Source organism: Thrips palmi, unplaced genomic scaffold (assembly GCF_012932325.1).
Source record: "Thrips palmi isolate BJ-2018 unplaced genomic scaffold, TpBJ-2018v1 HiC_scaffold_10, whole genome shotgun sequence".
Taxonomy (NCBI): domain Eukaryota; kingdom Metazoa; phylum Arthropoda; class Insecta; order Thysanoptera; family Thripidae; genus Thrips; species Thrips palmi.
In genome coordinates, this window is record NW_023144621.1 from 17,475,719 (window position 1) to 17,498,889 (window position 23,171).

The window sequence follows — 23,171 nt, forward strand, 5'->3', positions numbered from 1 at the left end:
TCGAGGGCCGAGAGGGCGACATGCCCGCCGGAAGAGGGCGGCGGAGAATCAGACGTTCATCTGTTGGACAAACAGCGGCGCGGCTTGGCGACCTAATTGATCGCCCGAGCGACGAAGAAAGAGGCTCTCCGCACCACCGAAGGGAAGAATGCTAATAAAGCTAACGTTGTGTTGTTTATTCGAACACCCCCCCCCCCCCCCGCGGCGATGCCGGTGGTGCTACTCTGTAACGAGTTCGGTGCCATCGCGGCGAGTCGCGGGTGAAAAATGAATGCGCCAAATGTGCCGCACTCACAGCCACAGCCTCGTTGGTTGATAATGTTGCCTTTGTCGGGGCCAACTTCTCTCGAGACGGTACTCCCACTTCTGCTTCGGCGCGGTACCCGAGCAAGGCTCTTCTTTTCTTCGCTCCCCTTCCCCCTCCCCCTGCTTGTGCTGCACGAAACTCTTCGAGTACCGCAGCTAGACGACGCCACGAGACTCGCGTCGCTAGTCGGTTTCTCTCTGTGTGCACTGATTCGCGACAACAGCGTTTCTCTCTCTCTCTCCCGTCGCCCCATGAGTGCGAGAGAGGCAGCTGCCCCTATCCAGCCCGACGGACTACGACGTCAACTCGATATTCCTCGAATCGGGCCTCTTTCAGATCGTCACCCCGCGCCTCGCTAGGCGCCACGCCCCGACCGCCACCCTCGGTCGCTCCGCGCCACGCAAGGGTCGCGCCGGCTCGCCTGGCTACGCTCCGCGGCCCGCAGCGCGGCGCAGCGCGGCGACCGGTGAGCGTCGCGGCCCCTAACTTTACGACGGCGGGGCGCGGGGCGCGGGGCTGGCGGGGTCGCAGGGTGACGGGAAGGGGAGGCTGTTGACGGCGTGCCGGCCAGTTTAAGGGGCTTGTTTCGCCCTTCGGCTTGCGGGGTGCGGGGCGTGGCCACGGACCGCAGGGGGGAGGGGGACGGCACCCCGCTGGCTGGGAGACGAGGCGCCTCGCTGGACGGGCTCAGGACCGCCCGGGACGCCCAGGATACCAACCGAGGCGTTTTACGTTCGCAAGACACGCATCGCGTAAAACTCACCCCAATATGCAGTGCAAAAAAAAGGGAGGAGAAAGAAATGCCGTTGGTGCATGCCGTGTTCGGTCTGCAAGCTTCAGTGTTTGGACTGAAGCTTTAAAACAGCCATCGCGACTGGGATTTCACCCGATGTGTACTTGTTTCGATATTTTGGCTTTGACTAAGAAAGCAAACAACAATATTTTGGTCATTTCTATTTTTTTTATCCTGCAACGAGTTGCCAGAGTCGATCGGCAGCGGAAAAAGGATTTGGCGCAGCTGCACTGCGATGGCCGTGGCTCTGCACACTGATTGCGAAGAGCCACGCTGTGTCCCGCTCTGTCTCTGTCGCACTCGTGGGGCGTCCCATGTGAGTGCGAGAGAGACAGAGCTGACTCCTCAGCCGCTGGTGTTGTGCTTTGCCTACCAAATTGGGGCGGCACTGCGCAAAGCGGCTGATGATCGCCCCCCCCCCCTCCTCCCTCCCCCTGAGGCCCACCGGCCAACTTTCCCCCTTTTCCTTTGCATCCTAATGAACAGAACAGCCTCAGTAGTCCGATTCCGGGCTGCGCTTCGACGCTCCGTCCCTCCCGAACCCCTTTGGAGCGCCCCGCCGTCGCTGTTCGCCCGGAGTGTCGGAGTGATGGGGATGCAGGGACGCGCAGACAGAGCCCCGTCTGGCCTGCCTTGCTACTCGCCGCCGCTACAGCCAAACACTTGGCGACTGTCTGCTCGTCTTGATGGATTATTTTGCCGCACGATGATCCTCAGGCTGTCCGATATCAGGTGACACTGGAAGAGCAGGGGGAGGAGGGGTGGGGGGACAGCGCCGTAAGAGATCGAGCGACCCGGCAAAAGCCACCCACCCCGCCCCGCCTCGCCGCGCCGCGCCCTCCTCTGGCCAGTCTCGGCCACGTCAGGTGATATCTTGATGGCCCTCTTTTGATTCCTTTTCAGTGTTCGCCTGTCTGCCCCCATGGCCGCCGTGGCCCGCCGTGGCCCCCGTGGCCCGCCGTGGCCCCATGGGGATCACGCGGGAGGCGAACGAGGTCGACGAGAAACTGTCTCAGAGGGGAGAAGTTGCTCCAGCCGAGGATGTCCCGATGCCCCGCGCCCTTCTGGAGGACTTTCGGTGCGCCCGATCTGTCTGATCTAGAGCGCCTCGCCCCGCCTCGCCCCGCCCCGCCCCCCCCGCCCGCCCCGCCCCGCCCCCCCAGCCAGACGCGACACGAGAAAAACCGTTCGGGCCACGTTTATTACCCTCCGCAGGATTCTTGGCTGGATCGCCTTTCAGGAGGGAAAGGTATGTGAGCCTGGAGCCCGGCCGGAGCGAGCCTGGCCGGCCTGGAGCGGGCTGGACCCGCACTGATATGTGATAGAGAACAGGCCGGCCTGTCCCGGCCGGCCGCACCGTATATTGTACCGGGGGGAGAGTTTCATGGGTAATGGACGGGAAGGAGGGGCGGGGGAGGGTGGATGGAGCGGAGAGGGGAGGTGGATGAGGAACAGCCCCAGCGGCCCCAGCGATGCATGCGGGTCAAGAGGCGAAGAAGGCTCCAGGGCCTGGACTCCAGGGCCTGGACTACAGGCTGCCGGCCGGCAGGGATTTCGGTGGTGGACCGCCTGCAGACCGCCTGCAGGCCGCCGGCCCCAGCAGCGAGCACCAAGCGCGGACAACTTCGGGGACTCCAGGAGACGGCCTGCTGTCGCCCCAAGTTCCAGCCGGGAACCTGCTGGAGAAGTCGCCGTGGCGGTGGCGGCCTGGCGGGGGAGGAAGCGTGGTGCGGAGAAGACGCGACGAAAGGAAGGCGCACGCTTTCACCGCTTTCGCGTTTCCACAAGAACAACAGCCCTAATGTTTCCTTTCTCTGTCTCGCAGGGCTCTCCACTCGACTGGCTCCGGGCGGCAGCCAGTGGCAGCGCGCCGCACAGAGCGCGCCAAAAATGGATTCGCAACTTGGCTGAGCTCGGCGAGCTTCTAGACCCGTTGCTCTTCATCCCTCTCGCACTCACGGGACGTCCCGCAGCGGTGCGAGAGGGACAGAGCGCTCAGCAGCAGATTGGTGCTGGCTGCTCGCCTCGCTGCGGAGCCCCCGCAATCCTAATAGTGGCGCCAAAGTTAGACTGTGGCGCGTATGGGGCACGCGAGTTGGCCGGGATGGGCGCCTCTGCTGGCTGCTGGTGGTGCTGCTGGTGGTGCTGCTGGTGGTGCCGGGAGGGTCCGGCCGCCAACAAGGCAATGAACGTCGCCATGGCGATGAAGCACGCGAGGCTCAGGTGAAGGGCCGCACACACCTCCACACATATGTACACACAGCGCGCGCACCGCAGGTCCGTTACCGCTAAACAGGCCCACGGGGGCGCACTGTAAGCGACTTGAGCCTTCTCCAGGGCCGTCATAAGCGCGGCGTGGCGGTCGAGCAATTTATGGAACGACCCCGAAGGTCGCCCCCGAGTGGGCGGAAGGGGGGAGGGGGGGCTGTGCCCAGCATCCAGGCATCCATCGCCGTCTGTTATTTATGGCCTTGAGCCCACGCCACGGGCTTTCCCTTTTTTCCGGGCCGAACAACGAACCGCAAAACTCTTCGGCCGCCAGTCCGCCAGTCCCCCGCTGCCGTCGGACCGTTGGGCCGTGCCCGGCCAGCCGTGCTCCCCAAGGCGGCGACAACAAAGCCTAATTCGGCCTAATTTTTCCGGGCTGCCTGTACAGCGCTCGCCGGGCTGCCATGCTTTCTGTCCTGCCTGTGCTCGCAGGAAGTGTCCCCTTTGTACGCCACTCCACCCGACGCCGCTGCACTGCAGGCCCGCTTCCCTCTAAACAACTCGATTCTCCCGCTCACAGTGGAAAAGGCGCGGAGGGAGGTGCGAAGTGGTACGCCGGGTCCAGGACTGCAGGTTCCAGCGGCCTGCCGCGGCCTCGGGAATGTTCGAGAGCGAGACGAGAGGACGGGGAGGGGGAGGGGGAGGGGGCTCCCTAGGGGTGGGGAGGGACTCACAGCGCGCGGTTTCCCATCGGCTTGAGCAGGAAATGCCTCTCTCCGCGGCCCCCTCTCACTCCACCGCATCGCGGCCGAACTACTGAAAACAGTCCCGGGCCGATCCGGGCGAGGCAGGGCGGCGGCGCGAGCGAGGACTCGCGGAGCAGAGCCGCCACACACACTTCCAGCGAGAGAAGAGAGTTTACACCAGAGACATATATCCGCGAGCACGCGCCCGGGCGGCCCCGCGCCCCGCGCCCTCAAGCAGTTCCCCGGAATGGATCCCGCCACGCCGCGCCGCGGCCCGCACGCACACTATTACCTTCTTTCCCGCGGAAGCGCAGCCCACTTCCCTCGCAGTTCCAGCGAACGACGCTCGTATTTGAACCCGTCAGGAGAGGATCGAGCACGGCGACGAACACGCGGGGGGCGACGCGGTGGCGGCGCTGAGCCGAGGGGTGGGGGAGGAATCGCTCCCCGCGTACACCGTGCAGCCCGCGGGTGATGAATAATACGCAAACACGGCGTCAGAGGCACATGCTGAGCGTATGATTGTCACACAGCGCCCCTTCGCTCGGCTCTACAGTTGGAAGCAGAGGCAGCTGGCGCTGCAGCCGCGGACCTGGAGCAGTGCCTGGAGCAGGGCCTGGAGGAGGGTCTGGATGGCCTGGAGGGCCTGGAGGAGGGTCTGGATGGCCTGGAGGGGCTGGAGGAGGGTCTGGATGGCCTGGAGGGGCTGGAGGAGGGTCTGGATGGCCTGGAGGGGCTGGAGGGGCTGGAGGAGGGTCTGGATGGCCTGGAGGGCCTGGAGGAGGGTCTGGATGGCCTGGTCGACCTGGAGGAGGGCGCCGCCCGGCCCGGTGGGTGGCGCTTCCTGCCAGATTATGGAGGGACTAATTTGGGCTGAGCGTAAGTGCAGTGCCAGGGCATTTAATTAAAATTTCAAACGCGATCGTCAGCGACTGGTGGGGGGGGGGAGGGGAGGGCCGAGATTTCCGAGCTTCGGCACTTCCGTCCCGCTCGGACGAGGTGGAGGTGGAAGCGGAGGGCAGATCGGCCGTAGCAAAAAGTTTCTAGTGGAGCGGCTTCAACGGCCGCCAGCGACCTCGGTCCGCCTCCAGGACGATTAGTGGAAGGGAGGGGGCGGGTTGTTTTAGGGAGCTGCAGGTGAAGTTGCTCTTTCCCAGGTCTCTTTAATTACGGCAGGGAGAAATTATGTCGGGATGGCCTCTCGAGATCAGGCCGGGGGTGGGGGCGCCAAGCGGGCGCCAAGCCCTTCACTCTCCAGACTGCTCTCCAGACTGCTCTCCAGACTGCTCTCCAGACCCGCCGCCGCCTCTCGCTCTGGAGAGATCGCGAAGAACCGGGGAAGAACAGCAGCAGCCTCATAAGCCACAAACAACGTAATAAAATAAAGCAAGTTGTTGTGGCTCGCTGTGGCCACACCGCACTATTCCCATCCCAGCCGCCTCGGCCGCCTCCAAGTCACCGCGGCGCGCGGCCTGCGGCCCGCTGCGGCCCCACGGGCTCGTTGTCTGCACCCTGATCAAGTTGGCCTTATCAGAAAAGTTGGGCTGCGGCCGAGGCTGCGGCTGCGGCCCCGGCGCCCTGAGGTTTACTTATGGAAGCAGCAGGCCTCGACTATTGCATTCCAATCTTTTACCACACGACCACTTTTCAGGCCCTTCTCCCTTGGCAGCAGCAACAACAAAGCTCGTCCCTTTCCTCTCTAATTTGAGAACGTGCTTAACCCGACGCTGTCGCAGTAATGAGCGCGCTGTCCGACCGACGGATAAAAAGAGAGGGCAAGACAAAGGGACGATACGGGCCCGTGAGGGCCTCACGTCGCGTTGCGGTGGCGCCGCTGCCAAGCTACGCCTTGACTCACACACACGCACACACTGCGTATTATTTCTTTGCATGCCGTTTCCCTTTGAAGTCGCTGCCCACAATGACGGCGTAACAACGAGTGGACCTGCAGCGCCACCGCAGCCGTCCTGGCAGAACGTGTTCGCAGAATCGCCTCGCCCGCCAAAGCCGACAGGCCGACAGCGCGCAGGTTATTATCTCTCTCTCTCTCTCTCTCTCTCTCTCTCTCTCTCTCTCTCTCTCTCTCTCTCTCTCTCTCTCTCTCTTTGTCACTCTCCCGGGGGAGCTGCAAATAACACGTGGGGAGGCCGCCGCGTCGATGCAATTAGGAGTAATGTAGTCATTATTTTCGGGCGTCATTATTTGGGTCGCTGCATTTGCAAGTCAATGTCGCTGCGCGCCACATCGCCACTCAAAATGCAAAACTCATGTGCGTTTCTTTGGGCCGTGGCCGCGTCGCGGCGGGGACAGCGCGCGCCGCAAACATGTCCGTGTCGACCGGGGGGGTTGGAGTGCAGGTGGGGCGGGGCGGGCGTTGGTGGGGCGTGGCGGGGCGTGGTGGGGCGTGGCGGGGCGGGGCGTGGTGGGGCGTGGCGGGGCGGGGCGTGGCGGGGCGTGGCGGGGCCCCGCCCGCTGCCCAGCATACATTAGAAACACTTTGCACACAGCGGCAGTTATCACCACCCTCATGGCCCTCACGGACCCTCGGCCTCGTCTGACCCGCCGGCCGCGGCCCCGCTAGGGCCCCGCTAGGGCCCCGCCAAGGCGAGACCAAGGCGCGACCAAGCGCCGCCGAGGGCGAGACTCGCAAGGACCATTAACTAAAACTGGCTCCAGGAGCGTGGAAAGTCATTTCCCCCCACATGCCCCGAAAATCTGTGCTTCGCCGTGCTCCGGCGGGGCGGCCGGAAATGGTGTCGACCAGGAGCTGGAGTGCTGGCGCTGCTTTGGCTGGCTGTCTCTCTGGCGGGGCGGGGCCGTAGCGGGCGGGAGACCGCGCACTGTCCGCCTTGCCTTTGCACACAGCGGCCGCCCCACAGGCCACGGACGGAGCCTGCAAACCCCCGGTGCCCTGGCTACCAGGTGGGCCCGCCAAGGCGAGGGGGCCCCCAAACCCCCGAAACTCCAAGGTTAACCAAATTGGGCGTGGAGTCCCCTGGTAATCCATGGGGGTACGGCCGGAAATCCGACCAGCAGCTCTGTCCTTCTTCACTCTCTTGTCTCTTTGCACCGCGTGTCGCGCTATTCGGACGATTTAAACCCACATTTTCGAAAATTTCAGCGGTAATCCCGCAAATCCCGAAGCACCGAATCCCTGTGTAGCCTGACAGACCATGGTGGCCCTGGCAGCCAGGATCGCGCACGGCCCTTTGGCCGCGCGCCGCGCCACTGGAGATCCTGGAAAAGCCCTGGAGAGACTGGAAGCCACGGCTAGACCGAGGGATCGCGTCCGGGCGAACAACTCCTGGCGATTTCGAGCTGTGTTTCGCCGCCGTCTCGCTCTCGAATGGGGGATCCGCGTGGGCGTGCGAGAGAGAGAGAGACATGATAAGGCTGAGGAGTGGCGCGAGGCGACGCGTGGCTTTAGAGCAAACGGCCTGGCGCTGGACAGGTAAAGGACGGCGGAAGCACTACTTTCGGTAGTTCCTCTCTCAGCCGCGCCGCCGCGCCGCGCTCGGGGCTCACATCCCTTGGCGTGTCTCTCCCGGAACAGGCTCCCGCTCGGCTCACACTCAGGCCCTCGCGAGGGGGGGGGCGTCCAATATGCCGGGATGCTGCACTGCAGAGCACCTCGTCGGCTCTTAATTCCGCCTTCCGGACTTTCGGAGCGCCACTGGCCGGGCGGCGCCGTCGGCGAAAATGCGTGTCGGCCGCGCCGTGCCCTGCCGTGGCGCAGTGTCGCCCGGCACGCAGGCGGGCCGGGGCAGGGCGGCCGGGGCGGGCACTGTGGGGCAGCCGACACCCACTCCACGCAAGTTTGGACACACAGGCTCGCACTAATGGCACAGGAGAGCTGTTTGCCGCGCTCAAAGGGTCGGCCCGGGGGAGGGGAGGGGGCCCAAGCCCAAGGTGGGCGCCGCTAGGGGCCGGGACCGCCGACCGCCAGGGCGGGGCGGGGAGGGGTGACGGACAGGCTCCTTCCCTGCATCGGGAAGTCCGTGAGGGAGTCCTCGGCAGGACACTGTCGAACGCGTGACTCGACTGATTCCGTCGAGCCGTCTCCCTCGCACCCCCGCGGCCTGCGGATACGCTCCAACGAGTGCGAGAGAGAGGGTCGCAGTGGCCGCAGCCCCGTGCATTAGCCCGGCAAAGCACGGCAAAGCGCAGCAAAGCCCGCCAATGGCGATGGGGCATTACCTGGGCATTACCGGTATTCGCAGCTCGACTAAAACCGAAGTAGTTAACCCTTTCCGCCATTTGCCCGGCCGCTACGCCTACCCCGGCCATTCGCGCGCGCGAGAGAGAGAGAGCGAGCAACGCGGTGCGGGACGAGGACGACGCGACGGCGCCTTGCAGGCAACGTGTTGGCTTGCGGTGGGACGACCACGGCGGCGGCGGTGCTGTGGGCGGGGCTGTGGCGCGTACTTATATGTACGCCCAGGGAGTCGGTTTCCAGAAAAGTTAGTTCGGCAACGTGTTACCATGCCCCCGCGTATGGTAATCGCGATCCGAAAAAGGCGGGAAGACGAGGAAAGCCACAGCTTGTCCGTGTGTGTGTGTGGTGTGTGTGTGTGTGTGTGTGTGTGTGTGTGTGTGTGTGTGGTGTGTGTGTGTGTGTGTCGATGTGATTACGCATGCCGGGCACGAGACGGCGCGCTTTGAACAGCCTGGAACAGACTGGAACAGCCCAATTCCGGGCCGAGTTGTCGTTATGTGTTTGCCAGCCTGGCATCGCGCGGACGGCCGCGGGGAAGTTGTCGGCAGTTGCGGCGAAAAGGGAGGGGATTATCTTGAGCCACGTTCGAGTCCCGAAAATTGGATTACGTCATATTTCTTGGGCAGGTCCCTGCGCGCCCTAGAGTCCCGCGAGTAGCAGTGGGGTGTCGTCGCGAAGAGGGTGGCGTCGGGAGCGGCAGCCAGCCACAGACACTGAAGGCAGCCATCCCCAAGCCCCGGCCTCGGCCCCGGCTGGCTGGCTTGGCTGGGTCTGGCCCCTTTATCCAACTTGTACCACACCTCAAATATGCACCGGAGTCTTGGGGCGCTGCCAGCGCTGCCAGCGACGCCCTTAGCCTACTCCCAGCCTCACTCGGATACCGACTCGCCGACTGCTCACTTCACTTTCCGAGCGCGGCCTGGCGCGGCCTGGCGCAGCGCGGGCTGTTCCCCCGCCCCTTCACCCAGTGCCCCGGGGACCGCCAGTAAACCCCGTGCCTCCGGGACTGCGGAGGAGGCCACGACCCCCCACGGCCTGGCGGGGCCTGGCGGGGCCTGGCCGGGCCCGGTCACGCTGGTTAGTGGCGCGCCCCCTCACCTTACAGTGCCGTAGTACTGCGCCCATAGAAAGGCACATAGCCCTGACGCGACACAGCTTCGCTCTCGGCGCTCTCGGCGCTCTCGGCAGGCCGACAGTAGCGGGGGAGGGAGGGGGGGGAGGTGAGGGGGCTGACACACAGACACAATCACACATACACACACACACTCACACACACACAAACGCCACTCGCACCGCTCGCCATTATTTCCCGTGCATATTTTGGGTAGGAGCGGCGGCAATTCGCGGCGCCGAGGCGTGGCATGCTTTCACACCCGGGCCGCCGAGCCAGTGAGCGCGCGTGTGTGTGAGTGTGTCAGTGTGTGAGTGTGCGAGTCTCGCTCTGGGGACGCCAATGGCTCCATAAGAGGAAAGAGAGCTCCGCTGCTCCGCATCCGGCAAGCGGCTTTCCTGCGCGCCGCTCAGAATGAGTTTGCAGCCACGCCACGCCGTGCCGCCATGTGCGCCGGGCGGTGGATAACTAGAATGGAAATAATGAAGGCAAACATCTCTCCGAGTGCCAAGGAGGGTGCGGCTCGGCACGGCTCGGCTCGCGCCGCGGCCCCGACCGAGAAAGGGGTCTTGTTGGCCTCCTTGACGCCCGACCCGCGGCCCGCCCCGCCCCGCCCCGACCCGACCCGACCCAGCCGCTCGCCGAAATAACGGACTCGTTTCGCCGGAAAATCAGCCAGCAGGCAGCAGCAGCATGCTGTAGCAGTGGAGTCTTTGGCCAGCAAAGAAGCGTGTTTTCGTTTTAGTCGGGGCAGCCTCGGAGCCGAGGGAGGGGGGGGGGGGGGAGTTCGGTGTAGCGTTACGGAGTTACGGTCCGCCCGGCCGCGGCAGCTGCTTGAGCGGGGGCGCGGGGCGAGGCGTGGGGCGGTGCGGGCGCGGCGCGGCGCGGGGCTCGGCACTGGCAGCGCCTCGCCGGCGCGGCGGCGTGCTGTACCAACATTTACACTAAAGCAGCCGAGCGGATGCAAATTCGGCCTTGAGGCGAATCGTCATCGGCTGCATGTCGACCCGGTGCCCCGCCCCGCCCCGCCAGAGCTGCCGGCAGTCACCCACGTGCATATGCGAAATGCAGTCGTCAGTAATGTAATTTTTGACGGCGACTACACGACGGCCGCAACAGGTGGCCGTCGAGTACATTCCCATCAACGACTGTCGGCAGGGTTCGCTGCAGAACTGGCTACCCCCACGAGGAGCGGACGTGGAGGGCTGGCCTTTAGGGCTGGCCTTTAGGGCTGGCCTTTAGGGCTGGCCTTTAGGGCTGGCCTTTAGGGCTGGCCTTTAGGGCTGGCCTTTAGGGCTGGCCTTTAGGGCTGGCCTTTAGGGCTGGCCTTTAGGGCTGGCCTTTAGGGCTGGCCTTTAGGGCTGGCCTTTAGGGCTGGCCTTTAGGGCTGGCCTTTAGGGCTGGCCTTTAGGGCTGGCCTTTAGGGCTGGCCTTTAGGCCTGGCCCTGTCCCGTTTCAGAAGCACCCTCGTCTCACGCGGACCGCAATCTCAGTCATCTCAGTCTGCGCGCGGCTTGTATTATTACATTATTATTTCAGGAGAGAAAAATAAAAGTGTATAAAAGACTATAAAGAAAACACGCAGAGCTGTCGGGCGCGGCACCTGCGGGGGAAAATGGAAAAGCTCAAAAGGAAAAGCGTAGGGGTCGCCGGGGTCTGACCTTGGCGGAGTTGCGAACACGTCGCCGCGCAGAGTACCGCACTACGCAGGAACATTCAGGGGAGGGGGAGGGGGAAAGAGGGGGGGGGGAAAAGGCATTTGGCATTCACGGGGCTTCGCACAGAGACGCCCTTGAATGCCCTGCCAGAACAGGGCCGACTTTTCCGATCAGCTTTCCGAGGGTACATCCGCCCATGCACGGCCTATAACCAACTTTGAAGCGGGATAACAAACCGATGGAAGCGAATTGATTGGACAGGCGATGACGCTGGAGAGAGAGAGGGAATGACGACGGTGCAACCTTACCTGCGTAATCCTTATGGGCGGAGTAATCCATGGGGCGGTGCACTGTCACTGGCGTTGTCTCGCGGACGCATTTTAAAGGAAAAACGAGAGAAAGAGATTTTTAAAAAAATCACATTTTGGATCCTTGGCCGCGCGTGCGGCGGCACTCCGCCATGAACCTGCGGACAGGCAGAAAAGAGAGAAGTCACATTTCCGTCTCGCTCTAGTTGTTGGGGATTTGTTGTTCGGCTTTGTTGTTTGTACGGCGCGGCCGATTGTTTCCCGATTATCGGCGGAGCTGTGAAACGAGGCTGGCTGCGCTGCCGCAAAGACGCGGCGAGGGCGAAACGGAACACGGAGCGCGCCGCGCGATTCAAACTCGCGGAAAACAACGACGGGCCAGCAGGCGCGCTGCGAAAAACGACGCCTCTCTCTCGCTTCCTTGCGGCACGCCCAGAGGGTGCGAGAGAGACGCGGCGAGCGCGCTGCCGGACGGCCGCTGAAGGCCGCTGAATGCCGCGCAAATTACAGTGCTATTGAGGCGCTACGCGGCCACGCGGCGCCACGCTGCATTAGAGGCGCCGATGAAATACATTATGATTAGCGGCGCAAAATGGCGGCGAGGGCCGAATATTAACGCGGCGCTGCGGTCGGTCGAGTGTCTCTCTCGCACTCGCAGGGCGTCCCGAGGGCTGCGAGAGGGACGGCGCGGAGAACCTCTGTTCGGAATCGGCCCAGGAGGCGGTGGTCCTTCGGGAAGGTGCCTGGGGCGTGCCGTGCCCCCGAGGCGCCTCTGGAGAACACCCGGACAGGCCTGGCCGCGTCTGGCCGCGCCTGCCCGGCTGTCTGTGCTAATTCTCCCCACGTCCGGCCCAACAGACTCCTCGGGGGCCTCTCTCTCTCTCTCTCTCTCTCTCTCTCTCTCTCTCCTCTCTCTCTCTCTCTCTCTCTCCCTCTCGCACTGAGCGGGCGCGAGAGAGACAGGGCGAATTGGCCGCCGCGGGGTTAAAGCTCTCTTGGTTCGGAGCCGAAGGAGCCAGGTGCTTGGCGGTGCGATACTTGAAGTGCGAGGAGCGGAGCAGCCCAGATTGGAAGGCGGCGGCCGCTCCATCAAGAAGAAACGACTTTGCACGGCGCGTTCCGCTTCCGCTCCCAGGGCGCAGGGCGCGTAGCGTGGATCGGTCAGACCGACGGCCTTGGCGGCCGGTGTCGGCGCCCGGCACGCGCGGCGGCCGAACCAGCCGGGCTGGGCGGTAAACTCATCGCGTTTTTAACGTTTCTCGGTACTTCCGGGAATTCCCTCAAGGCGGCGGCCCCTCCATCAGAAGGAAACGACTTGCACGGCGCGTTCGCTCCGCTCCCAGGGGCAAGGCGGTGGACCCCGGGACGGCTCAGCCGACGGCCCGCCGCCGGTGTCGGCGCCACGGCACGCCGGCTGCCGACCTCCGCCGCCACGGCCTCCGCGCCCGGCCCTCACGCGTCCACCGGCCTCCGCCGCCACGCCTCCGCCGCCAGGCCTCCCCGCAGGCCTCGCGACGCCGCCGCCACGGCCTCCACGCCGGTCCCGCTCGACGGCCTCCGCCGCCACGGCCTCCGCCGCCACGGCCTCCGCCGCCACGGCCCCGGCCTCGTTCTCGTCGCGGTGCCGACAGGCAGAACAAACAGTGTCAGCGTGGCCGTCCGAACGCGACCCAGGCAGGCAGGCAGGCAGGCAGGCAGGTTGGGCAGGGTGACAGCCTCGCTAAGCCAGTGGGCGAGGAGGAGAGAGCGAGAGAGAGAAGATCCCCGCTAGAAAAATTGATGGAATCGGAATTACGAACTCAAATGTTTGCTCGACATTGGGATTCCGCGCGTTGCCCGGCGGCCCGGCCCGTGGCCTCAGCCACCCCGCCCGCCCCACCCCACCCCTCGCACACCTGCCGGACAGCCAAGCTGCAGAATTATTCATCCCGAAATTAAGAGACGAGAGGCTTAAAAGACGTGCGGCGCCTGCACTCGGGGGAAAGGCTCATTTCGGACAGCGTTTTCGTCGCTCTGCTTCTGTCGCACGCGCGGCTCGCAGCGCGGCCCGCCGGTGCGAGGGAGACAGCGACGAAGCTCTGTCCGGGACCCAGAGGGGCTCAGGCAGTTGGACAAGGCCAAGCCCAAGGCCAGGCCGGGGTTGCCGGGGTTGCCGGGGGTGAGGATGACACCGGCCCTCCATTTACACCGCGGGGCCCCCGTGGGGCCCGCCGCCTCCAGCCGCCCCCGACGCCCCCGCCGCCGGCCCCGCCCCCAACAGGAGGAAATCAAGGGGAGTGCAACAGGGCAAGGAACTCGAAAGAAATTAGCTTGGCGTCTCAAAGAAGCGAGGAAACATTTTCAAAAGAAAACATTTTTGCCAGCAAAATTGGAGGAGGTAGTCGAAACAGGGTTAGTTGTTGTCTAGACTAACGATGGTCCCTTTTTTCGCCTTTACGTCGTCAGCAAAAAGGGCTCCTTGTAAACTGGCCGTGTTTCTCTTGTCGCAGTGCAGACGACAGGACTCAGACAGTACAGTCCTTGAGCTGGGCCTTCGGGCCTTCGGGCCTCTGTCGCCGAGGTCCCAGTGTACAGTCCTCTAACGACTCCAACGTGCGGTGCATGCCAGCGCCGCAGTGCGCTTATGGCAGTGGCTGTACCAGCCCGATATGGACCGCGAGGGGATAAAATGGAAGAAAACTGCATGGAAACGGCCTCGCCAGTATTTGAACCCGTGTCCCTGCGCGTGTCGTTCGCCTGGACGACCGCGCGCGCTCGGCCGGGAAAATGAGATGGGCCGGGTTTCTTGCCCTGCCTTGCCCACCCCGGCCGTCAGCTCGCGTTATAGTGGCCCGGCCAGCCTGGCCCGCACCACCCTGACGGCCTGGCGGCCTGGCGGCCAGGCGGCCCTGCCCCTGGCTTGTGGCCGTGCAAAACGTCCCCTGCGCCTGTTCCGCGGTTATGGAGTGCGAGTGTGAGGGAAAGGGGGAGGGGGAGGGGGTGGGGGGACGCAGGACGGCGCCGACCGCAGGTTTTGCTTTAGCGCGCCGCCTCCTCTGTCACTGACACCCCCAACCCAAGCCAACCCCAACGCCGCGGTGGCGGTAGGCTCGGCGCGCTGGGCGCGCTGCGCACCCCGCGCGGGGCCCGGCCGCCCCGACACAGGCCACTTAACACGGCCGGCGTCAAGGTGACCCGTCGTCCCGCTGGCCTGGATGTGACGTCTTTATCCTCCGGACCGTTCCGCAGTGTGGGCCTGGCAGCCCGAATAAATAAATCCCGCAGAAAGATAAAGCGAAAGCACAAAATAAAAAGCAAATAAAAACATATGGGGAAAGGTTGGCGACGGAAAAGCGTCGCGAGCGGACATTTTGTTTATACGGCTCGGCGGGGCGCACAGGGCGCTCCCCAAGCTGGCGAGGTTTCTTTCCATTTCCCTAACAAACCTGGAACAACAAAATGCCGAGACGTTTGCTATGGAAATTTAGGCCCTGGCGAGGCGGTGAGGGGAATTCTCAAGCAGGGGAGGGGAGGGGGAGGGGGAGGGTGGTTGTTGTTGTTACGATTGGCGCTGCGGTCGAACGACGCGGTGAAAGTCGAAAACACCAAAGTGGCGAACCAAAGCCGAAAGAACACTCCGAGCACTATCCGAAAGTTAGCCGCAGTCGGCTTTCGACACGCTACACTACAAGAAAAATAGAGTGACAGATAGACAGAGAGGGGACATGACAGGTACGCACTTCGGTATCCACACTGCACGGCGCCGCGCTGGCAGACTCGCGGGCCACCGCGTCACTGCACACCTCGCGGACGACCACGCCACGCGCCCCCACGCCGCGGTGCCGCGGTGCCGCGCTCCACGCGTTCCGCCTTCCGAGCCTGGCCGGGCCGCGCGCCGAGCCGAGCCGAGGGAAGCCGGGTCCCTGCTCGCAGCACACTGGCCCAGTGGGGGATGCTGAGCCTGGAGCCAACCCCCTCCAGCGCCACTTCGGCCCGGCGCGGCCCGGCGCCGGGGGAGGGGCGGCACGCCGGGGGCGGCGGGGGCGGTGGGGGCGCGGATAAGAGATGAAGCATGAAGGAGGGCGCGGGGGCGGCGGGGCGGGGGCACTGCACGAAGCCGAGGCCCCTGCACACGGGCGCGGACACACAGGCAGGTTCACACACACACGAGGATGTCACTGCAGGTGCCCCACCTCGTGGCCGAGCCACCTCCGCGGCCGCGGTCACCCCAGTCTGATTGGCCCCGCGCCGGCCTGTCTGGCCCTGCCACGCCCCGCCCCCGCCCCGCCCCGCCCCGCCCCGCCCCGCCCTGATTCTCATTCTGATTCCGATGCGGTGGCCCGGCCGGTCCTGCCGGCCAATCAGCCAGTTTTCGGGCATAAATTGGGCGCTGGCTGAGTGACCGCGAGACCGCGAGACCGCGATGCGGCCGTGCCGCTCGTTCCACTGCGCCGCCGTGGCGTTACCCGGACCGTCCTCCCGTTTCGCTCGCCGGGCAAAAAGCGCCGCCACCGCGCCCCCTCTCGCCCTCTCGGCTTTGTTTTCGTCCTTGTTTTTGTTTTCGACTTTTAATCACCGGTCCGCAAATCAGAGCCCCGCGCGGGGCGCCACGGCGCCGCCACCCCGTTCCGCCGGCTCCTCCGCCCCATTGGTCCTTCATTACGCGCCTTGCCCGGTAATTCGACGAGGGCTGCAGCGAGGCGGGGCGGGGCACTGCCAGGCACGGCACGGCACGGCACTGCAAGGCAGCAGACGACACGATGACGACGCAGCACCGCGCAGCACGCTGCAAAGTTGCCCGCTTGCCTTGCCTTTTTCCGCTCTGCCCTGCCTGCCCTGCCTGGCCCCGCCCAAACGCGCTGCGAAATAAGTTTCCTAATTGCTCTCGCAGTTTTCCAAACTCATTCCCGGCGCTGCCCTCCGAGTGCAGCCGTCTGGAGGGCCATCGCCGCGGCCATCGCGGGGACGCGCTGCGTCTTGGCGCGCGGCGCGGGCTCCACGACGAGGAGGCCACTGTTGCGCCTGGGCACCGCCTGGGGACCGCCTGGGGAGCGCCTGCAAGTCACGGGGTAGGCCAGCCCGCCGCGCTGGGCAGAACTGGGGTTGCCTACCCTCCAGGCGTTCCCGCCAGTGAGGTGGGCCAGCCCGCCGCGCTCGGCAGAACCCCCGTTGCCTACCCTCCGGGCGCTCCGTTCCCAGACGGGTGCTGCTCCACTGGCTTCACTGGCATCCAATTGGTTTGAGGCGGTCCGTCCCTCCCCGCCCGCCTGTCTGCCCTTACCAATCGGCCCTGCCGTACCGTGCCGCACCGTGCCACGGTTCGCCTCGGCAGCCACGTCTCGCATTGCGCGCCGCGCCTCCACTGCCAACCTCCTCTGCTGCAGCGGGAAGGAGCGTCCGTGGCAGCGCGACCCTCCGCCCCCTGGATCCTTAATCTTTATCGCCATCCGCAAACAGGATTACCGCCGCGCGTGCGGCCCTGCCGCGCCCTGCCGCGCCCTGCATCGCGATGCTCTGTCTCTCTCGCACCCTTAAGGCCGGCGCCCTGCGCGTGCGACAGAGACAGAGTCAGCCAACGCTAAAAAAAGGTAGTGCCACGCTGGACTGCCTACCAAATGATACGACTAACTGGAATAAGCCGGAGGCTGTCTTTCTTTTATTCCTGTTTTGGTCGAAAAATGTCCCAGCACTTTGTCTCTTTCGCACCGCCAGGGAACGCGTTCCACGTCGCCGCGGCGCGAGAGAGACAGAGCGGCGGTGCAGACGGTGCAGACGGTGCAGTCAGGCGGAGCACGGGCCGGAAATATTTAGTCGGCATTTGCATATGGAGATGCCGGGCAGGCACGCTGTCCGCGGCCACGGCACCGGGGTCGCCGCCGGCCTCGCCACCCCACCCCATCGCTCCCTCTCTCTCACACCCACACGGGACGCCCCATGAGTGCGAGAGAGACAGAGCAACGGCTCTAGGAGTCAGTCCGCAGGATGCCAGGATGCAGGATGTGGCTGGCCGTGCTGCGCCTGACACCAAAGTGATGGCCCGCGGAAAACAAGACTCGCCTGACTTCATCGCTCTCCGCCAGACTAGTTCCGCGTGCGTGCTGCGTGGCTGGGCGCGGTGCTGGCGCGGTGCTGGCGCTAGTGTGTGCGTGTGAGTGAGTGAGTGAGTGAGTGAGTGAGTGAGTGAGTGAGTGAGTGAGTGAGTGAGTGAGTGAGTGAGTGAGTGAGTGAGTGAGTGAGTGAGTGAGTGAGTGAGTGAGTGAGTGAGTGAGTGAGTGCCGGCTCCTCCAGATGCGGTGGAAGTTGGGGCAGATTGTTCGTCTCACGCAGAGGACGGCAGGGTGATGTGCCGACAGGGATTCAGGCGGACTCACGCCTGGGGACCATCCTGCATGCAGTGGTCTAGTCGCCGTCTGTAGGACAGCGCCTGCGAACGCAGCGTGCCCCTCAACCCTCGAGTTGCACTCAGATTCCGAGCAGTGCACTGTCTCTCTCGCACTCCCACGCAACGCCGCACCGCGCCGCACGAGTGCGAGAGAGACAGAACACTGCTCTGAACCAGCCCCCTGGGCACGTAACATTCGGACGGTCCCTTCCTGGCATTAATATCCCCGGCGGCCCCAGCCAGCCCCAGCCAGGATTACCACCACCCGGACCAACGCGTCAGACGGACCCTACTTTAAATTAAAGCCGCATTTTCGTCTTTCTAGTTTTTTTCCGACTCTTTCTTTTGCTGAACAAGGCGGGGCGCTGGCCGGCCGCGGCACGGCGCCCTCCTTTTCTTTCTTCGTCGCCAAAAAAGAGGGAGAGGGGATCAGGAGGCGTCCAAGTTTGGACGTGTGCGGCTGGAGAAATGAGTGAACAGAACGCGAGGCTGAAGGGCGCGACCATCTGGCGGCCTGCGAGCGCGCGCGCGCGTGTGTGTGTGTGAGTAGGTGTGTGTGCGTGCGCGCCTGTGTGTGAGAGTGACTGCGTGTGGAACCTTGTGTAGGAGGAGAGGGAGGGAGAAGGTTGATTGTGGGTGGATGGGAGCGGCTGAGTTGGTGAATGTGTGTGTTTTTAGCGGTCGGGTGGGATTGCTCGTCGCGCTCCCTGCCCCCTTCCCCTCCCCCGCTACCCTCCTCCAGCCCTGCCGTCCCTTCCGCTGAAACAGGGCGCCACTGTCCAAATCTACCGGGGGACCCATCCATTTCCCCGAGATATTGATGAGACTAGACCAGCTACTCGCACGCACGCACAACACACGCGCCCCCGCACCCGAAACATTGTTCAATGCTCAGCGGAACATATACATGCCGCCAAGTCCAATCATTATTTAGGCGATTCGAGACATAAATCATCGATGCCCGATACGAACCAGTAATTTCCTCATTCATTTCGTTCTCCCGGCGGCGGCCTTTTCCATTATGCACGTCTTTTTTTTCTCACTCCCTCCCCCTCCCTCTTTTTTTTAAACAAAAAAAATTCATCGCCATGTCGGCACACATGTGCGGTGCCACGTGTGCTGGCCGCTGAACCAGTGGGGCGCGACGGTGCGACCAGGGCGGCACCACGCCGTCACCATGCCGTCACCATGGCAACGGCTCCCTCTGCACCACCACCACCGCCACCACGGCATCACACCGCCGCCTCCAAAGCGGCAGGCTTTTATCATCTTGCTGACGATGGAATGCCCCCGGCGAAGCCTGGAAGGAATTGGTGCGTGGCCCGGCGGGGCCTCCTTGCCCTCCCCTGGGTTCCCCTGGGTTCCCCTGCGCCCCGGTGGGTCCCGGTGGGGCCCGGTGGGTCTCTGTGGACGCCGAGAGCAGCTCCCCTCTCTTGGCACTGCGGCTGCCGTTCTGATCAAATATCAAAGCTGAAATATGAAAACCGAAGACCGGCGGAGCGCGGAGCGGTGGGCGGGCTGTTGAAAGGCCGACGCGGTGCTGTGCGGTGCCGTAGCTGCAGCCCGCCGGACCGGAGTTGAGAGGGTGCACGCCCGCCGTGCCCGCCGTGCCCGCCTTGCCCGCCCCGGCGTCCCTGCTGGGCCCCGCTGGGCCCCACCGGCCGCAAAGGGAAATGGCCCAAGTGGGCTTCGAATCACGATGCAGTGTACACGCCCCCGCGATTCCACAATCGTCATTACCCTGCACACGGCGGCATTGCGCGGCGGCGGCTGTGGTTTTGTCAAGTTTCAATATTGAGAGAGACCAGCCTTTGCACAAGGCTCCATTACAACCGAGATCACAACGCGAAACGGCCCGTCATGACGATTGACGTTCGGCTTGTGGACTTGGCTCCTTTTCGGCGACAAAATTACGCCAACTTGACGCCGATTCGAGAACGCCATTGCAAGGGCCGAGAAAGGAGAAAATGATCGCGGAGCGTGACAGCGCATTGGCGTTTGCTTCCGATTTCGCCGAGTGGACCTGTCGAACCAGCGCAGAGCCGCGGTTTGACAGTGTACCGTGCAGGCCCGTGATGCCAGCGAGTAGAGTTCGCAGTGGGGCCGCGCGGCCGCAAGAAGAGCCGGCTTGACGGAGCTCCAATTATCGCCCCGAAACAATGGCGGGAGAGACGGGCGGACGGAAGACAGACAGACAGAACCGATTCGCCGATTGGAAGGCGGGGCGGCAAATTTTCTTTGCCGAAAAAAGGGTCCGGAAAGGGGGCCCGGAAAAGCGGCGGGGTTCTTCAAAGCGTCCGTGCGTTCGCTGCAAACGAATCAATCGCCCGAGTGTGTACAGTGTACACGACAGGAACAAAGCCATTACTGCCGATTCAATTATTCTGCCTGGAACGCGTGAACCGGCCAAGAATTAGAAGCGGGTCTGCGCCGAGCGGCGCCGAGCGGCGAACCAGAGCCGAGGCAGCGCGAGACGCAAGAAAAAAACGCTGAGCGTACGTGGGCTGCCTAGTTATTGTTAAAGTTGGTGGAGCACCAATCCATTACGCCGGTTGGGACAGGTCGCTTTGCCCGAACTTTGTCGCAGTGTCGCGCGGCCGGGGGGAAGTTAGCCGGGAGGGGTAAGTGGCCGGGGTAATGTAAACATGGAGTGGGGGGGGGGACAGGACTGTGTGTACAGGATCATGCCCGGTCGTCCTGGATGGGTCGTACCCCTGGTCGTACCCAAAGCGGTGGTCCGCTCGACCCACTGACCCAGCGAGCTTCATGGATTCGCAGCCACCCACACGGGCTGCATGATGGAGAGACCAACACCGGCCGGCAGCAGTGCCGCGCCAGCCGCGCCAGCAGTGGCGCGACAATCGCCAGGAACATTAGCAGGATTAGGTCCCCCAAAGTGCGGCTCCGAGCCCCGGCCAGCGATCGTAACCCCGAATTTTCAACACGCCGAGCCACCGGCCAAGCGGGCCAAGTTAGCCAACCTCCCCCTCAAACCTGCTCAACCTGGGCCAACGGCCGGGGGGCGGTGCTGCCAACATCTCTTTCCACTCTCCTGGCGAGCGGCCCGCCTAAGTGGCCGACGAGGATGACCCCTGAGCGGCCCGGCCCGGCCCGGCTGGCCACCTTGCCCTGCCGGCTTGCGGTGTGGTCGCGGTGCGGGCCTCTCTCTCTCTCTCTCTCTCTCTCTCTCTCTCTCTCTCTCTCTCTCTCTCTCTCTCTCTCTCTCTCTCTCTCTCTCTCTCTCTCTCTCTCTCGAGGTCACGTGCCGCACTCCGCACTTGCCGCGCTTGCCGCAGACTACCGCGCGACTTGTCTGGAAAAATGGCCAAAGTTTTCAGCAAACTGTGGCGCACTGCTAAACGGAGGCTCTCCGGTGAGGGCCGACCCGCGCTCACCGGAAAAAGGCAAGAACATCCCCCATTTGAAAACAAAGTTTTTTCAAGGCTGCAGTCGAGGTGGGGCGGGGCGACGCAGGGCGGGGAGGGGCGGGGCGGGGCGGGTGGCGCCATGCATTAGTGAGTCGCACCGATCCGTCGGCCAGATTGTAAATCACTCTTTGAAGTCGGCAGCTGGCCGGTTGGGCCCCGCCCTGCCCCGCCCTGGGCCCCGACACCACAACACGCACCAGGGCCCCGAATAATGCAGGCGGCTGCGTCCGAACGGCGGCCTCGTCGCCCTGTCTCTCTCGCACCCGTCGGCGCGTCCCGCAGGGGAGCGAGAGAGACGGAGCGACGGTGTGGAATCACGCTCCAGGTACGAACCGCCGGACAGCCTGCATTCTAAGCGCGCATTTGCCGAGGCAGGGAGCAAGGCCAAGGAAGGCCAAGCAGGGCACGGCCAGGCATGCCAGCACCCGCGCATCCGTCGTGCACAGGGCCGCAGGGCGCCGGCCGGGCGGGGCGGGGCGGCTCGGGGCACGCCGAGGGCACACCGCCCACCGCCAGCCACCACCACGCCCACCACGGCCACCACGGACCGGGAGCAACAGAGGCAGCAGAGACGAAGGACGCTCCAATTGGACCCCTTCTGGACGGGTGGGCTCCCGGTCCCGGTGGCCGCTCCGTGATGACAGGTGGGTAAACTGTGCCCCCCGCCCCCGGGCCATGCAGATAGGCTCGTTAATATGCCTGCTGCATCGCTGGACCCTGGCTGGACCAGGGCTGCACCATGGCTGGACTGTAGCTGGACCGTGGCTGGACTCGGGACCGCCGGCGGGCAGTGGCAGCAGCGCCGCAGTCATCAATGCGACGTCTATCGCACCGCCTCTGGTGTGTCCGAACGCGCGCTTTGTTTTTGTTGTTGTTTTCGGTGCCTCGTTTGGGACGACCGCCCCCCTCCCCTTTCCCATTCCATCCCTGGTGCTCCAGATCGCGACCCCGACCGCCGCAGCGTCGTTAAAATCTCATTTTACGTCGACACTCCCCCCTTTTGCGTTTCTTTCTCCTCATTTTATTTTGAGTGTTTTTCTGTTGTTTTTTTTTTATTTTAGCGCGTGCGGATGGGATGTCCTCGTCGCTAACTACTCCATTCGCCTGGAGGGCGGTACTCACAGGGCCGCTCCAGCGAAGAGTTTTTACAGCGCCCCGCACGGCCGCACGGCTGCACGCGCTGGAGAGCCGCTGGAGAGGCGCTGGAGAGCCGCTGGAGAGCCGCTGGAGAGGCGCTGGAGAGGCGCTGGAGAGCCGCTGGAGAGCCGCTGGAGAGCCGCTGGAGAGGCGCGCCGCGCGATCTGCCGTGCCATTGTTACCGAAACCCCTTCCAGTGCGGTCGCGGCGCGCCACCCTCACTCATTCCGTTTCCGTCGCCCCGAAGGAGCGCCGCAGGGGGTGAGAGAGAGAGAGAGAGAGAGAGAGAGAGAGAGAGAGAGAGAGAGAGAGAGAGAGAGAGAGAGAGAGAGAGAGAGAGGGGCGTTATGAATAAGGCAGGCCTTAATCTCCGTAAGGCGCGGCGTCAATAGCAACAGGGCGTTCTGCGCCGTGGCGCGCTAACAGTGGCGCTGCACAGTGGCAGTGGGCAAAGCGGGCAAAGCGGCAAACCGGGGGGGGGAGCCGTACTCGCCGTGGGATAAGGACGATTAAAAATGCATTCCATTCGGGACCCGCTCATTGAGTGCGCCTCGCCAAGGCCTCCCCCTCCTAATCCAGAGTCTCTTTACCCACAGCGCGCCGCCGGCGACCCGTTGGCCCGTTAGTTATAGTTGGGGTAGCCCGCAAGTCGTAGTTAATGCTCTCGGTGTCAAAGCCAGCCCCCCTTCTCGCTAAAGGACGACTCGACCGTTTTCCTGGTCGCTGGAAGCGCGTTGCGTCATCCTGAAATCGGATCCTCGGTATTATTCCCACCGTTTCTAACTCTCTCGTAACTTGTATTATGTCTTTTCCCTCTCGCAAACCACGCCAAATGCGATTACGCTAAAGAAACGGGGGGAAAAGTTTTTATTGTTTTTCTTATTTTATTACTACATTC

At 63.8% G+C, this 23,171-nt stretch overlaps 1 long non-coding RNA gene across 1 annotated transcript in view; it reads right to left on the minus strand.

Moving 5' to 3' along the window:
* Window positions 1-15,172, minus strand: part of LOC117653848 — a 61,707-nt gene extending 46,535 nt beyond the window's left edge. Inside the window, exons 1-2 of the long non-coding RNA XR_004588253.1 lie at window positions 15,067-15,172; window positions 11,348-11,505 (exon numbers count right to left, since the gene is read on the minus strand). This is a non-coding gene — a long non-coding RNA (uncharacterized LOC117653848). The remainder of the gene's footprint in view (window positions 1-11,347; window positions 11,506-15,066) is intronic.
* Between the last annotated feature and the right edge of the window lie 7,999 nt (window positions 15,173-23,171).